Source organism: Odocoileus virginianus, chromosome 29 (assembly GCF_023699985.2).
Source record: "Odocoileus virginianus isolate 20LAN1187 ecotype Illinois chromosome 29, Ovbor_1.2, whole genome shotgun sequence".
Lineage (NCBI taxonomy): Eukaryota > Metazoa > Chordata > Mammalia > Artiodactyla > Cervidae > Odocoileus > Odocoileus virginianus.
In genome coordinates this window covers 6976044-6991068 of record NC_069702.1, presented here as the reverse complement: position 1 = coordinate 6991068, position 15025 = coordinate 6976044, and the positions used below count along the sequence as shown (strand labels likewise).

Here is a 15025-nt window from a genome sequence, read left to right as displayed (position 1 = left end):
GCAGAGCATTATCCTCCCATCACTCCTGAAGAATTGTATGTCTCGGCCAAAGAGGAAGGCAGGTTACTTTGCTCACTTGTCTGTTTGTTCATTCATTCATTCATTTGCTTTATGAAATCTTATTGGGTCTCTACCCTGTGCCCACGTGACTTGCTTCTGCACTGACCGTGACATTAGCCTGGTGGCCTCACTTTGTCATTATGAGTCCTTCTTCCTTCCTTTGTGAGAAAATGCTGAGTACTCCTAACTTCCAGGATTGTTTTGGTGACCAAATAAGACAGTGTTTGAAAACTGAAGTCCCCTGTAAATATGAGATGATAGCTCTATGTTCTGGAAACCTGAGCAGAGAATACAATGTCTACACTATTGCAAATGCTGATTTTACTGCTCCTTTGGGAAGCAGGTAAGATATAATGGTTAGTTAAAATGTCTTTGGTAAATTAGACTTACCACCAGGATTCCATATGTGAAATAATGCAGAGAGGCAGGTGGTGATAAGGTTGTAATTGTGAAGTTGTCTACTGATTTCATGAGTTTTTTCACAGGCTTTCTTTTCCCTTGCAGGAATTCTTTCAAATGCAGAATGAAACAATAGGAGTACACTTCTCCTTATCATAAATAAGATAGAACAGGGTAAGCCTAATTGTAAATTCAAAAATGGAGTTTTAAACACTATATGCTAGGTAAGCCTGTGCTAAGAACTCTGTGATTTTCTCTGCAAAATTTTACACTCCCTGTAAGTTTTCCTCATTTTATAGCTGAGAAAATTGAGGTTCAGAGAAGTTGCTGTTCTAGTCCCAAACCATAGCACTAGTGGATGAAAGGGCAAGTCTAGAGTAAGTCTGATTTTCTTAATGACTATTTCTCAGGGAGCTTTTACAGAATGTGCAGTGTCTGAGGCTTGTATTTTAGAGTAGGTAGAACTTGGAAAGGTTGGGGGGGAGTGTGTGAACATCAGGAAGAAAGACGTGGAGTAAAGAACATGAATGGGAAACAATGTGAAACTGATCAGGGGATAGATCATTTACAGTAAAACTAAGATTAAACAAATCCTTTAGGGACAGATTGTGGAAGGCTTTGAGTGACAGGGATGAGTTGAAGTTTATTTCATAGACAATGGGGAGAAACAGAAAGTTAATGCCAAGAAAAGGCACCTTCAAGATGCTACCTAAGGTGGCCACTCTGCCTGCCATGTGCAAAGCAGACAAACGCCCTGACAGGTATACACTGCCATATGTAGAATAGATGGCTAGTGGGAAGCTGCTCTACCATAGGGAGCCCAGCTCTGTGATCACCTAGAGGGATGGATTGGGAGCGGGGGGCGGGGGTGGGGGGCTCAAGAGAGAGGGGAGGATATAGTTACAGCTGATTCTCATTGCTGTATGGCCGAAACCAACACAAGACTACAAAGCAATTATCCTCCAATTTAAAAATGAAAAAAAGAATGATCCGAGGGTCAGAGAGACCGCATAGGAGACCACCCCAGCTCTGAAACAAGGCAGATTTCATGTCTGCCAGTGAAACATGAATAGGAACTTTGATTGTTGATACCAAGGAGACATCTTTCTGATGACCTAATTGAGACGTTTGGGTTTTGTTCCTTGGCTTTGCTTATTTTTGCCGAGCGTCAACTCTGGCTTAACGTCTAATAAAGCATGTGATTGCCTTTACGGTTCTGCAAACACACAGGCAGAGGAAAGGCAACCTCCCTGCAGCTTCTGGAGACCTCCCCCTCCGAGGACTCTCTCTCCTTGCCAAGAATGCGAGGTTGGAGCCAGCCAGTTCTGGCAAGCTCCCCTTCTTCCTCCTGCAGTCCAGCTCCCACCAAGGCTCTCACCCGGAGCCCAGCACACTCCACCCGAAGTCAGGAAACCTGCCAACGCCTCCCAGCCTCCGATCGGAGCCCCATCTCCCCCAGTTCAACAAGTTTGTCCTCCTGGCCAAAAACTGAGTGTTTTGGACTTTGAAGAAAACATGCTCTGTTTTCCCCTGATGGCATCTCCGGGGCGGAGGGAAATAGACTGGCCTTTGTTCATTTGTCCACAGGAGGAGATTACGGGAGGTCCCCAAAGCTGGGGCCAGGGCAGTGCTGGGAGGTAAGGTCTGGGCAGTGGATTCAGCATAAGGCCTGCATTGTCTCGAGGGCTTCTTGGAGAAACAAAACTCTTCAATTACTGAATTCACTTGGGCTCAGAGCCAGGCTGATCCAATTACCTAGCACTTTTTTTTTTTTCTCGAATGTCCCTTATCTTCCAGGTTCTTCTTGGGCTTTGAACACAGTTAACCATACTGACATGCAGAGCGCACCTTCCTCACGTGAGATGTTTCCTGAAAGAAAAAAGAAAAGACTAAGAACCTCAAGGGTCTCAGGCTGTATCTGTAGGCAGCACTTTTAATGACTGGACTGTGTCCGGCAAGCAATTGCGAAATGCCAGCTATGGGGTCCACTCAGTATTGGACATCACTTGAATTTGAACCTGAGAACCACCTACCTCTAAACTCCACATTCTCCCTGCTAACACACTATTTTTTTTTTTCAGCAGTGAAGGCTCATTTTCAAATAAAATCGTACATAGAATGCAAAAATGAAAATTATACTGAAAACTCAAAGTGGCATGCTGACATAATGTCTATTTGTTTAAATTCAGAACCTATGTTTAAAACACAATGAAATCACTTATGGACACAGGGAAAGGGGAGGAGAGGGTGAGATGTATGGAAAGAGTAACATGGTAACTTACATTACCGTATGTAAATAGACACTCAGTGGGAATTTGATGTACGGCTCAGGAAACTCAAATGGTCTCTGCATCAATCTAGAGGGGTGGGACTGGGAGGGAGATGGGAAAGAGGTTCCAAAGGGAGGCGATATATGTATACCTATGGCTAATTCATGTTGAGGTTTGACAGAAAACAAAAAATTATGGTTTTTCCAGTAGTCATGTATGGATGTGATAGTTGGACTATAAAGAAAGCTGATTGCTGAAGAATTGATGCTTTTGAAGTGTGGTGTTGGAGACGACTCTTGACTTCCAAGTTCAAGGCCAAGTCCCTTGGACTGCAAGGAGATCCAACCAGTCCATCCTAAAGGAGATGAGTCCTGGGTGTTCATTGGAAGGACTGATGCTGAAACTGAAACTCCAATACTTTGGCCACCTCATGCAAAGAGCTGACTCATTTGAAAAGACCCCGATGCTGGGAAAGATTGAGGTCAGGAGGAGAAGGGGACGACAGAGGATGAGATGGTTGGATGGCATCACCAACTCAATGGACATGGGTTTGGGTGGACTCTGGGAGTTGGTGATGGACAGGGAGGCCTGGTGTGCTGCAGTCCATGGAGTTGCAGAGTCAGACATGGCTGAGCAACTGAATTAAACTGAAATGAAAGCAATTATCCTTCATTAAAAAAATAAATTAAAAAAAAAACAATGAAACCAATGAGTCACTGCTAATTTACACAAGCAAATTACAGTTGAGGGTACAGACAACAGTCACAGTTTTCTGTAAGTTTCAGAATGTCATGTGTGTTTGAATTTTATTTGTTACACAGAATTGGATAAATTTCATTTCCACACAGATTCGTAGCTGCAAAGGGCTGGCAGTTCCTCAGGAGCTCATCTTGGAGTGTCAACATCTTTGGTCTTCAGTAAAACTAGTGCACATATTACAAAACTGCACTGTTACTAATACTTGGCTATGGGATTTCATCCAGTGGTTAAGACTTCACCTTCCAATGCTGGGGGGTGCAGGTTGGATCCCTGGTCGGGAGGAACTAAGATCCCACATGTCTCATGGCCAAAAAACCATAAAACAAAAGCAATACTGTAACAAATTCAATAAAGCCATTAAAAATGTTCGACATAAAAAAAATATTTTTTAAAAAAGCTTGACTGTGACTCCACACTCTTTATCTTCAATGTCTGATTCACATCAATAGCTCTTAAAATGGACAGTCATCTGAGAAATTCCCTGTTGGGATTGTTGTCATAACACCAGGTCCAACAGCTCAGCTTCCCTCCCCCAGCACTTAGTTGTGCACTGAAGAAGTACTCTAGAAGGGTTCCTATGCATGCAATGTTACATGAGAGGGCCCCGATTGAGCCCGAATTTAGAGGGGAAAAAAGAAAGAAAAGAAACAAACAGAAAACCAGAGCCTTTCCAGACCGATGCTACATTCCAAAAATATTCAAAGACTCACATTTTAAGCTATCAAGAAAGATTTACTACAGCCTTCCCCAAAGTTAGATAATCTGGCAACTCAAAGTATCTCATTGATGGCCTCAGTCATCAATGAGTTAAAATGTAATCTGTAAGGCACGTATGTGTGTGTGTTGTTTTATATAGACAGTTTAACAGCGATTTCAAATTGTGTGAGAAAAATAAGTTAAAAATACTCCAGGAATTCCTTAAGTGTGCTTTTTTTGAAAAAACTATCCTATGATTACATGTAGCTTTCATCGGTACATACCTATATACAATGGGATATTACTAAGCCATAAAAAGGAATGAAACTGAGCCATCGGTAATGACACAGCTGAACCTAAAGTCTGCAACACAGAGTGAAGTAAGTCAGAAAGAGAAAAACCAATATCATATATTGACACGTGTGTGTGGAAGCTAGGAGGATGGTACAGATGAACCTATTTTCAGGGCAGGAATAGAGGCACTGGTGTAGAGAATGCCCATGTGGACACAGGGTCAGGGGGTAAAGAGGAGGGATGACCTGGGAGGTTGGGATTAACGTACGTGCCCTCCCATGTGTGAAACCGACAATAGTGGGAAACTGCCGTATTGCTCTGGCAGCTCAGCTCGGTGCTCTGTGATGACCTGGGTGGATGGGATGGGGGTTGGGAGGTGAGAGGGACATCCAAGAGGGACGGGAGATGCATATTCTTATACAGCAGAAACTAACACCACTTTGTAAGGCACCTATAATGTTGTTGGTAGCGGTAGCTAAGATAGACCCAACTCTTGAGTTGGGTCGGCTCCAGGGGTTGGTGATGGACAGGGAGGCCTGGCATGCTGCAGTTCATCGGGTCGCAAAGAGTTGGACATGACTGAGCGACTGAACTGAACTGAACTGAGCTTTGTGATCCCATGGACTATAGATCGCCAGGCTCTTTTGTCTGCGAGATTTCCCAGGCAAGCATTTCCTTCTCTTAGGGCATCTTTCTGACCTGGGGATCAAACCCGCATCTCCTGCATTGCAGGTAGATTCTTTACCACTGAGCCACCTGGGAAGCCCAAGACATCTATACCCCAATAAAAAGTAAATTAAATTAAAAAAAAAAAAAGACTTCATGAAGGCTGACCCTTCTCCTTACCTGGCTCTCTTCTGTGAAACGGCATGGGTGGGTGTGAGCAGAGGAGATTTACCAGGAGATTTACCATTTGTGCCTCAGGTCTCTCTCTTACAGGAGTCTACTTCAAGGCACTCCTCCTGCCATCTGTCTTTTTGAAAACTTCCAAAATAAGAATTTGTATTCTTTTCCCACGCGGGCCAGGCAAACTGAGTAAGCCTCAGGCTTCATGAGACCTGGATCTGGGCCCGATCATTGGTCATGAGGAGTAAAAGCCCTCTGCCCTTGGTAGCGCTTCAAGTGAGTGTTTATTGAGCACCTACTATGCAGCAGGCAATATGAAGCTCTATTTACTCTGACTTGGAAGTAGAGAGAAGGAAAGGGAAAGATTATGGTTTTGCACCTCACTCTTACTTCTGCCCCGACTCTGATGCTCCCAAGGACCATATCTGTTTAGATCCTGCCTTGTGCTACCAGAAATATGAGGTGACTCATGGGAAACACATTTGACAAAACTGTAAACCTCAAAAGTAAAACCCGAGTCGATGGAGACACCAAACCGAGCAGGAGCTTTGTGGATGCATCCCATCAAGTTGTTCCATCATCTAGGAGGGCGAACAGGAAACCTCAAAGCTGGCAGGAGTGGGAAGGGGGCTGCATGGAGAATGGGTGTTAGGACCAGGAATGCCAGGGTGCATGGTGGCTGGGCATCAGCCAGAAATGTGACCCAGCGGTCGTTCAGCCAGTGAAGTCGCTATCGCCAAAATCTTGGCTTTCTCTGCCCACCGAAGTCAAATACAAAATTATGGAGACAGAGTTGGGAGGAAATAGAAAGGTGGCTTTAATCTTCAGCCAGTGGAAGAAAGACACAGTAGGCTCATGCCCCTAGATCTGTGCCCCGCCTTCCATGAGGAATCTGGAGGATCATATAGAGGAGGGTGCACAATCAGAGGCAGGCGATAAGGGACAAAGCTGTAAGCACCTTGTATTCTTCTTCCTCTTGCATTGTTTCAAACACAGTCATAGGCTGGCGTCTGGTAGCCCGGTTGTTGGGTCCATTGTCTCCTGTTTATTGCACTGCGGCTTTCTTTCTGAAATGCAAAAAGAGAAAAACTACAAGGGGTGGTCTGCAAACAGAGAGCTGTAAAGGTGATCTCCAGATACAAGATGTGATGAAAAAGAGTTAAAGGATAATATACAGGTGGGGCAGGGGTAAAGAATTCGCCTGCTGACGTAGGAGACTCAAGAGACGCAGTTTCAATCCCTGGGTTGGAAAGATCCCCTGGAGAAGGAAATGGCAACCCATTCCAGTATTCTTGCATGGAAGATTCCAGGAGGAGGAGGAGCCTGGCAGGCTACAGTCCACGGGGTCGCAAAGAGTCGGACACCACTGAGCATACACACACATGTGCACGTGAGCACAGAATGCAGCTCATGCAGAGTTAGGGGGCGATGGGTGTAGGATGTAATTTACATGTCAGGTTAGTTTCTCGAAAAACAAACTACAGATTCGGAACAGTTAAAATAAAAAAAGATTAGTTACAGACTACAGACTAGGAATGGTTAAAGTAAAAAAGAACCCAGCAAAGGGCAAGAGAAAAAAGAAAAACTTTTCCCACTGCAATAAAGTAGTCAAGAGCAAGGCTTCATGGGTCATGGATACTTGTTACAGAACTTGGACTTCTCCTGTTGGAACCTGGGAGACACAAGTATTGGGAGCATCGTGGTGACAGTAACTGGACTTGTTGTTGACGTGAGACAACTCTCAAGACTTTGTGGGAAGTGATTTTAGGTTGCTCAGAAGACCCTCCGTCCGTCTTTCACACATTTTCCTACATCCAGCTGTCTTTTTCTTCTTGTTCAGTCTCTAAGTATGTCTGACTCTTTGCAACTCCAAGCTCACCAGGCTTCCCTGCCCTTTGCTATCTCCTGGAGTTTGCTACGATTCCTGTCCATTGCATTGGTGATGTTATCTAACCATCTCATCCTCTGCGGCCCTCTTCTCCTTTTGCCTTCAACCTTTCACACTGATTGCCTTTCCTTTATGCTTCCACCTGCACCAGCTGGCATGAGAACTTTTTCTCTTAGCCTCCAAGGTGGTCACAAGACCCAAGATCCGCCGTCATTCCCTGTCTTTTTAGAATCTGAATGTTAAGTTAGACACACATATGGTGGCCAGGGCAGCAGTTAGAGCAAAGTTTTCTGGCAGCAGTCAGGGGAGAGAAGGTTCACCTGTTCTACTCCCCAGGCCCTCAGGGCCTCCCTGGTTCATATCTCCCCTAAGGTGCAGTGACTCATCCTCATTTCTGAAAGCTTCCCCAGTGTTCTTCAAACAGATTCATTTTGTGCTGAAGTTAAAGGACATTTCTGTTATTTGTTATCAACCCTTGGCATATGTACCCGCAAACATAATCCTTGATTTCTCCCTTGCAAATTGCTAATGACTATACTTTCTATAGTTTATTACTTAGCATTATCACTTACTGATAACCAATGGCTCTAGGCAGAAAAGACTGTGGATTTCTCTAAGTCATTTACATGTTAGTGTGAATTATTGCTAACCCTTTAATTAAGGAGTATCCTGAAAATGGTAAAAGACAATAGCATGGAGGATGGGGGAAGTATGTCACTGGGCAAGAAAGAGGAAATAGTTTCTAGAAAGCCCAGTTAACAGATTTCAGAGTTTCTCTAATGTTAATCCCATCTTCCTCATTCTCCTCTCTCTTATTTCTCCATTCTTGACAATTCCTGTTCTTTTCAAGACTTCTGGACATCTCTAAGAAATCCTAGCACCTGCTGATGGTGATGCTCGCAAAGAGAGGAGTACATTTCAGGTAAGTTAGACTCTTCCATGCACAGAGTCACGTCTCCCACAACAGCATGTTTTCTGTAGATGGACACTCCCCGCTAGAGAAGGCTTGCTGTTGTTCCCAACAGTCAATTCCTGTCAGGGCTAGTACTTATACAGAGTTGGGTCTGACTTCCTGCAAGGTTCACACATCGGCGCTAAGCTTTTTTCCTGAAACATGCCTGCTCTATCATCTACGGTTACCTTACAAACATTTGAAAATAGCCATCAAGGGGGTTGGAAGATTTCTCTGAGCAAAATAGATCCACACAAGACTTACCTTTTCATTTGCTGCTGAGCTCCTCATGCTGGATTATTTCCCCATCTTGTCATTGTCTTTTTGGAAACATAAGCCCTGGGTTTGGACACGGAGCAAACTCCAGATAAGGTTTAATCTGTGCAAAGTAAAGCACAAAGATCACGTCCTTTGACCTGGAAATGTACACACCGAGTTCTATCGCCTATTTCGTTAGTTTTCAAAATAGCTGATTTGTTGCAAGCTTGGTTTTTTTGCATGATAAACAATGGAAAGTAAACGGAACAGAGTCACAGAGGCTCATATGCTGTATTAAGGTATTTTGACTCTTACCTATAGATGGTGGAAAGCATGATCTGTAGTCAATTGGTCTTGAATCTCTTAAAAGTTTTGTTCCCAGCTGAGTTTTTTGAACCAAAATATAGGAGCTTCCATTTGCCCCAGCCTGTACCCTGGATTGGGGGTTGCTCCTATGGGTTTGATCCTGTAGGGGCTCCACAGGGCCTAGAGACGGGCTGAATTATACTCTATACTGGCTTCCTCCTTGCAAAGAGATTTCCGTCTCTTATTTTTAAGCATAGCTACATCATCCATGTGCTGTACTCTGCTCAGATGCTCAGTTATGTCCAACTCTTTTGAAATTTCATGGACTGTAGCCTGCCAGGCTACAGAAGTACTAAAGAACCTCTTGATGAAAATGAAAGAGAAGAGTGAAAAAGTTGACTTAAAGCTCAACATTCAGGAAACTAAGATCATGGCATCCAGTTCTATCACTTCATGGCAAATAGATGGGGAAACAGTGGAAACAGTGGCTGGTTTTTGGGGGCTCCAAAATCCTGCAGATGGTGACTGCAGCCATGAAATTAAAAGATGTTTACTCCTTGGAAGGAAAGTTTTGACCAACCTAGACAGCATATTAAAAAGCAGAGACATTACTTTGCCAACAAAGATCCATCTAGTCAAGGCTATGGTTTTTCCAGTAGTCATATACGGATGTGAGAGTTGGACTATAAAGAAAGCTGAGCACAGAAGAATTGATGCTTTTGAACTGTGGTGTTGGAGAAGTCTCTTGAGAGTCGCTTGAAGTTCAAGGAGATTCAACCAGTCCATCCTAAAGGAGATCAGTCCTGAGTGTTCATTGGAAGGATTGATGTTGAAGCTGAAACTCCAATACTTTGGCCACCTGATGCGAAGAGCTGACTCATTTGAAAAGACCCTGATGCTGGGAAAGATTGAAGGCAGGAGGAGAAGGGGGCGACAGAAGATGAGATGGTTGGATGGCATCACTGACTCAATGGACATGAGTTTGAGTAAACTCCTCGAGTTTACTGGTAGCCTGGCATGCTGCAGTCCATGGAGTCCGAAGAGTTGGACATGACTGAGCGACTGAACTGAACTGAACTGAGCCTGCCTGGCTCCTCTGCCCATGGGATTCTCCCAGCAAGAATACTGGAGTGGGTTGCCATTTTTTATTCAACCAGAGGATCTTCCTGATAAAAGGATTGAACCCATGTCTCCCGCATTGGCAGGTGAATTTATTTTACCACTAGAGCTACCTGGGAAGCCCCACAACATTCATACATATATATCATTCATTCATTCATTCTATCCTTAACTTAAAAAAAAGAAAAAAACTTGAAATGGAGAATCTTGCATTTCTCCCTGTCCAATTTCATAATGCCAATTTTACCTTGGCTTTATCTTTCAAGATCATGTAGAATTTTGATTCTATCATTTACCTTATTATCACTTACCCTATCATTTACCCTATTATAAACCTCCCTGTCAGGTGTGTTTCTCCTTCTTATTTTCCCATAAACCTTCCATATTTTCCCCCAGGCAGAGGATCCTGGCATAATTTAAGTGTTTCGGAAAGAAATAAATGTGGGGGAGGACTTTGGAATCCCACCGACCATGGAATTATGGGATTTGAATCAGGCTACCAAGATTTCAGGGCTTCCCAGGTGGTGCTAGTGGTAAAGAACCCGCCTGCCAATGCAGGAGGTATAAGAGAGGTAGGCTCGATCCCTGGGTAAGGAAGATCCCCTGGAGGAAGAAGTGGCACCCCACTCCAATATTCTTGCCTGGAGTATCCCAGGGAAAGAAGAGCCTGGTAGGCTACAGTCTATGGAGTCATAAAAGAGTCGGACATGAGTGAAATGACTTAGCACACACCCATGCACCAAGATTTCAATGGGCTGTGGGATTCCAGCTGATAAGTGGGTTCCCCTGGAGAGATCTGACTTCAAACAGAAGTGCAAAGACAGGCTGATTTGCACCTCCTTCTAGGAGACTGTTTAGGTGCTGAGGCAATGGAGGCAGGAGCAGGGAGGGTCATAAATTTGAAGGCAGATTGGAGGGAGGAAGAAATTCGAGGCAGCTATTCCCAGGTTCCCCAGCTGGATCCACAATGATTCTCCGTCTAGCAAAAAGCCTCACTGCCTCCTCTCCCGCTGCTCCAGAGGACGGAAAAGTCAGCATTCTCCCCATGCTGATGACATCTGTTACTGCCAGGGATTAAGAACGGCCTCCAAAGATAACTGCCCTGTTATCTGTTATTTCCAGACTGAATAGCCTAAAGTCACCCACTCTAAAACCAAGATCCCTTTTTTTTTTCTTGGTTTGTTTTTTTTATGGTCTAGTAAGACCTGCTAGGGAAATTCTCCAGGCTATAATGATCACATTCATAATCTATGGAAATGGATGGCTCTTAGGCCAGCATAAGGAGGTCTGTATGCATCCTCAGCCTTTTCTCAATCACAGCGATATCACTTTTATATGTTCTTTATAAGGGATTTCTGTATCGAATTTACCTAAATAATGAGTACTACGCTTTAATTAAGGTCCTAAAAGTGTTGCTCAGAGCTTTTTGAACTTAATCTCTCTTCTGTTTGTCTTTGGGTTGGAGCAGAGAGAGAAATATGGGTTTTCCTGGTGGTTCAGATGGTAAAGAATCTGCTTGCAATGCAGGAGACCCAGGTTTGATCTCTGGGTGAGGAAAATCCCCTGGAGAAGGGCATGGCTCCCCACTCCAGTATTCTTGCCTGGAGAATTCCATGGACAGAGGAGCCTGGTGGGCTACAGTCCATGGGGTCACAAAATATCGGACATGACTAGTGACTAACATACACACATAGAGGGAGAGACAGTGTTTGAAAAAAGAAAACTGACTCTGCCCATAGACTCTCTTGATTCACCTGCAGGTAGATGAGGCTGTGGCCATGTGTCTTTGTTAATTGCAAGAGGTAAAAACCCTCCTTAAGTTTATCAAGGAGCATTCATTGGCCTGTGTAACTGGGAAGTGCAAAGGGTAACCTGCTTCAGGCATAGCTGGATCCAGGTGCTCAAAGGTTATCATCAAGCAGCTGCCTCTGCTCACATTGAGATGCTTTCTCTTTTCTTAACTTTTTAATTAATCAGATGACCAATTTTAAACTAATCACCTTGCTCAGGAGATGGAGAATGCTTGCTGGCCTGCCTGGGTCATCTGTCCACATCCGTAGGAAGGCCAACAGAGAGAGAGTGGGAAATCTCTAAAAAGAGATGAAAGGAAAAGTGTTGGATGGACAAAATGATAAAATTTATTCCTACCATTGTAATAGACTAGAGACCCCAGAAACTAAGGTATGTTTATATAGAATCTAATATATGGATGCAGGTGGTTTGACAGATCAGTGGGGAGATGAGATGCTATTTACCAAAAGGTGGTGATAAAATGGTCACTCATCATGGGAGGAAAAAAGTGAAATTGGATCACTGCCTGACACCACACCAAAAATGAATTTCGGATGAATGAGAGACCCAAGGGTCACTGTAAAAACTTTCAAACTCTTCTGTAATGTAGTGAAAAGTATCTTTCTCATTTTAGGATAGGGGAAAAAAATAAAGATAAAAAGGACTAAGTATAATAGACTGACAAATTTAAGAATATTATAATTAAGAAATTTTGTTAATCAAAAAAGACATATTAAAGAAAAGAATCAAGCTATAAACTAGAATATATACATACTACACACACCAGGCAAAGGGTTAGTATAAAAAGACACAAATATCAAAACATTTAAGAACTCTTACAGTGCAACAATATAATAAATCAATAGAAAAACTGAGCAAAAGACATGGAAAGACATACTACTAACCAAAAAAACATGCAATAAACTTAAGAAGAGCCGCTCAAAATGCAAAATCAGCGAAATGCAAATCAAGATCTTGATGAGATTGAATTTTATGTTCAGGTAATTGACAGAAATTGACAGAAATTTAAAAGTCTAACAATATCAAGTGTTGATCAGAATGTGGAACAAAAAGAACGCATATTGTACACTGCTAGTTGGAATGTGTACTGGTATCATCATTGTATAAGACAGTTTGGCATCAATATGTAAAGTTGAATATTTATTATCTATAAAGAAAGCTGAAAGCCAAAGAATTGATGCTTTTGAACTGTGGTGTTGGAAAAGGCTCTGAGAGTCCCTTGGACTGCAAAGAGATCTAACCAGTCCATCCTTAAGGAAATCAGTCCTGAATATTCATTGGAAGGACTAATGCTGAAGCTGAAACCCCAAAACTTTGGCTACCTGATGCGAAGAACTGACTCCCTAGAAAAGACCCTGTTGCTGGGAAAGACTGAGAGCAAGAGGAGAAGGGGATGACAGGGGATGAGATGGATGGATGGCATCACTGACTCAATGGACATGAGTTTTTGCAAATTCTGGGAGCTGGTGATGGGCAGGGAAGCCTGGCACACTGCAGTCCATGGGGTCGCAAAGAGTCGGACATGACTGAGTGACTGAATTGAACTGAATGAATGAGGAGTTCACTCCTAGGTACACCCCTATATGCATCTCTAACGTATGTGTCAGCAGATGTGACAAGATGCTCATAATGATGCTAGTTTTAATAGCAATCCAGAGACAACCCAAATGCCTACGGACAGGAAAGTGGATACAAATGTGGTGGTATATTTGGAGGGATTCTCTGGTAGCTCAGCTGGTAAAGAATCTGTTTGCAATGCAGGAGACCCTGGTTCAATTCCTGGGTTGGGAAGATCCCCTGGAGAAGGGATAGGCTACCCACTCAGGTATTCTTGGGCTTCTCTAGTGACTCAGATGGTGAAGAATCTGTACAGCAGTGAAAAAGATTGGCTAAGGCCACAGAGTACAAGAGAAGTGGACCTTAGTGACCTAATGACATACAGCATGCCTTTTCAATGCAATTCAAATAACCACTGAAAACAAAAGATATCTCTTTTAGGCATACATACATACATATGTGATAAAACTGTGTCTTAAAAAAAAAAAAAAACAATGACAAGGAAATGACAAAATAATACACAGAACGATGGTTATTTTAGGGTGAGAAGGACCAGGAAAATAGCAGGTGAAAACCACATAAATGTGTAGAAAGTTCTAGTTCTGGAGATGCCCTTGGCTCATGGGTTTTCGTTGTATGAATTGACTCTGACAGTGAGTCATGACTGGAAGATTTCCATTTATCTGACTCTGTGCTCCAGAAATCTGTTTGGTTTTTAAATGGTAAGTTGTTGGATAAATGCATGCAAATGTGAAGGCAAAGATCAGTGCTTAAGAGAGACAGTCAGAAGCTGATGGTTCGAAGATGATGTTTAAAGCCCTGGGAAGAATTTGGATGATGAGGAAGAAGTCAAGGAAGGGAGGCTTGTGGTCGCCACTGTTTAGAGACACGGCAGAGAAGCTGAGCCAAGACGGGGCCCCGAGGAAGGAAGGAGAACACTTGAGAGCGGCACCTGCACCCTAAGAAAATAATGCATCTGAAGAAGGTAGTGGTTAGCTGTGCTGAGAAAGGTCAGGCCAATGAAGTGACCACTGGATTTCACAAATTCAAGGTTTGATGACCTTGAGCAGAGACAATCCTATGGAGTGCAGCGAGATGAAACCTCTTTTCCTCAACAGGTAAGTGTGGCCAGCATCTAAGACTGGCTAATGCTTCCTAGGTATGGCAAAGAACCCCTCTGCCAATGTAGAAGACCTAAAAGATGCAGGTTTGATCCCTGGGTCAGGAAAATCCCCTGGAGGAGGGCATGGCAACCCACTCTAATATTCTTGCCTAGAGAATCCCATGGACAGAGGAGTCTGGAAGGCTACAGGCCATAGGGTTGCAGAGAATGGGACACGACTGAAATGATTTAGCACCCACACATAATGGATCCTTCTCTGAGTCCAGCACGGCCAGTTCCTGGTTCCTTGGCTTCTTTGAATTGCAAAGGCTTTGGGAAATAAAAGGGAATTTTATTTTAAACCATTATTATGCGACACCAAAAGTGTTTCTTGTTTTGAAATGCCTAGTGACGACCGGTTTTATTTTTATACCCACCATTTCCTTGCAAAGAAATTAAACAAATAAACAGATGCCTCTCTCTCTCTGTTTTGGCTTGGGTCCACAGACAATACAGTGCTTCCTGCACCATCTGCTGGCTCTGTAAAGGTAATTAACAAACGCACACTATTCCCAGATGAGGCTGGTTTCTAAAGGACAAATCACACCAGGCAAACGGGAGAGAAACAAAATTAGACCGTGGCAGGCATGCCGGCGGCTACAGACCCGGCCTCCACCGCAGTGCGTTGTTAAAGCCGCTTGTCAAAT

General features: G+C 43.4%; 1 long non-coding RNA gene across 1 annotated transcript; it reads right to left on the bottom strand.

Annotated features, from left to right (window-relative positions):
• Positions 1 to 1082: 1082 nt before the first annotated feature.
• LOC110135885 (uncharacterized) lies at positions 1083 to 11862 on the bottom strand. Its single transcript, XR_002313481.2, has 4 exons — positions 11848 to 11862; positions 8429 to 8543; positions 6283 to 6391; positions 1083 to 2328 (listed from the first exon to the last, which is right to left on the bottom strand). It is a non-coding gene; the product is annotated as an uncharacterized lncRNA (long non-coding RNA).
• Between the last annotated feature and the right edge of the window lie 3163 nt (positions 11863 to 15025).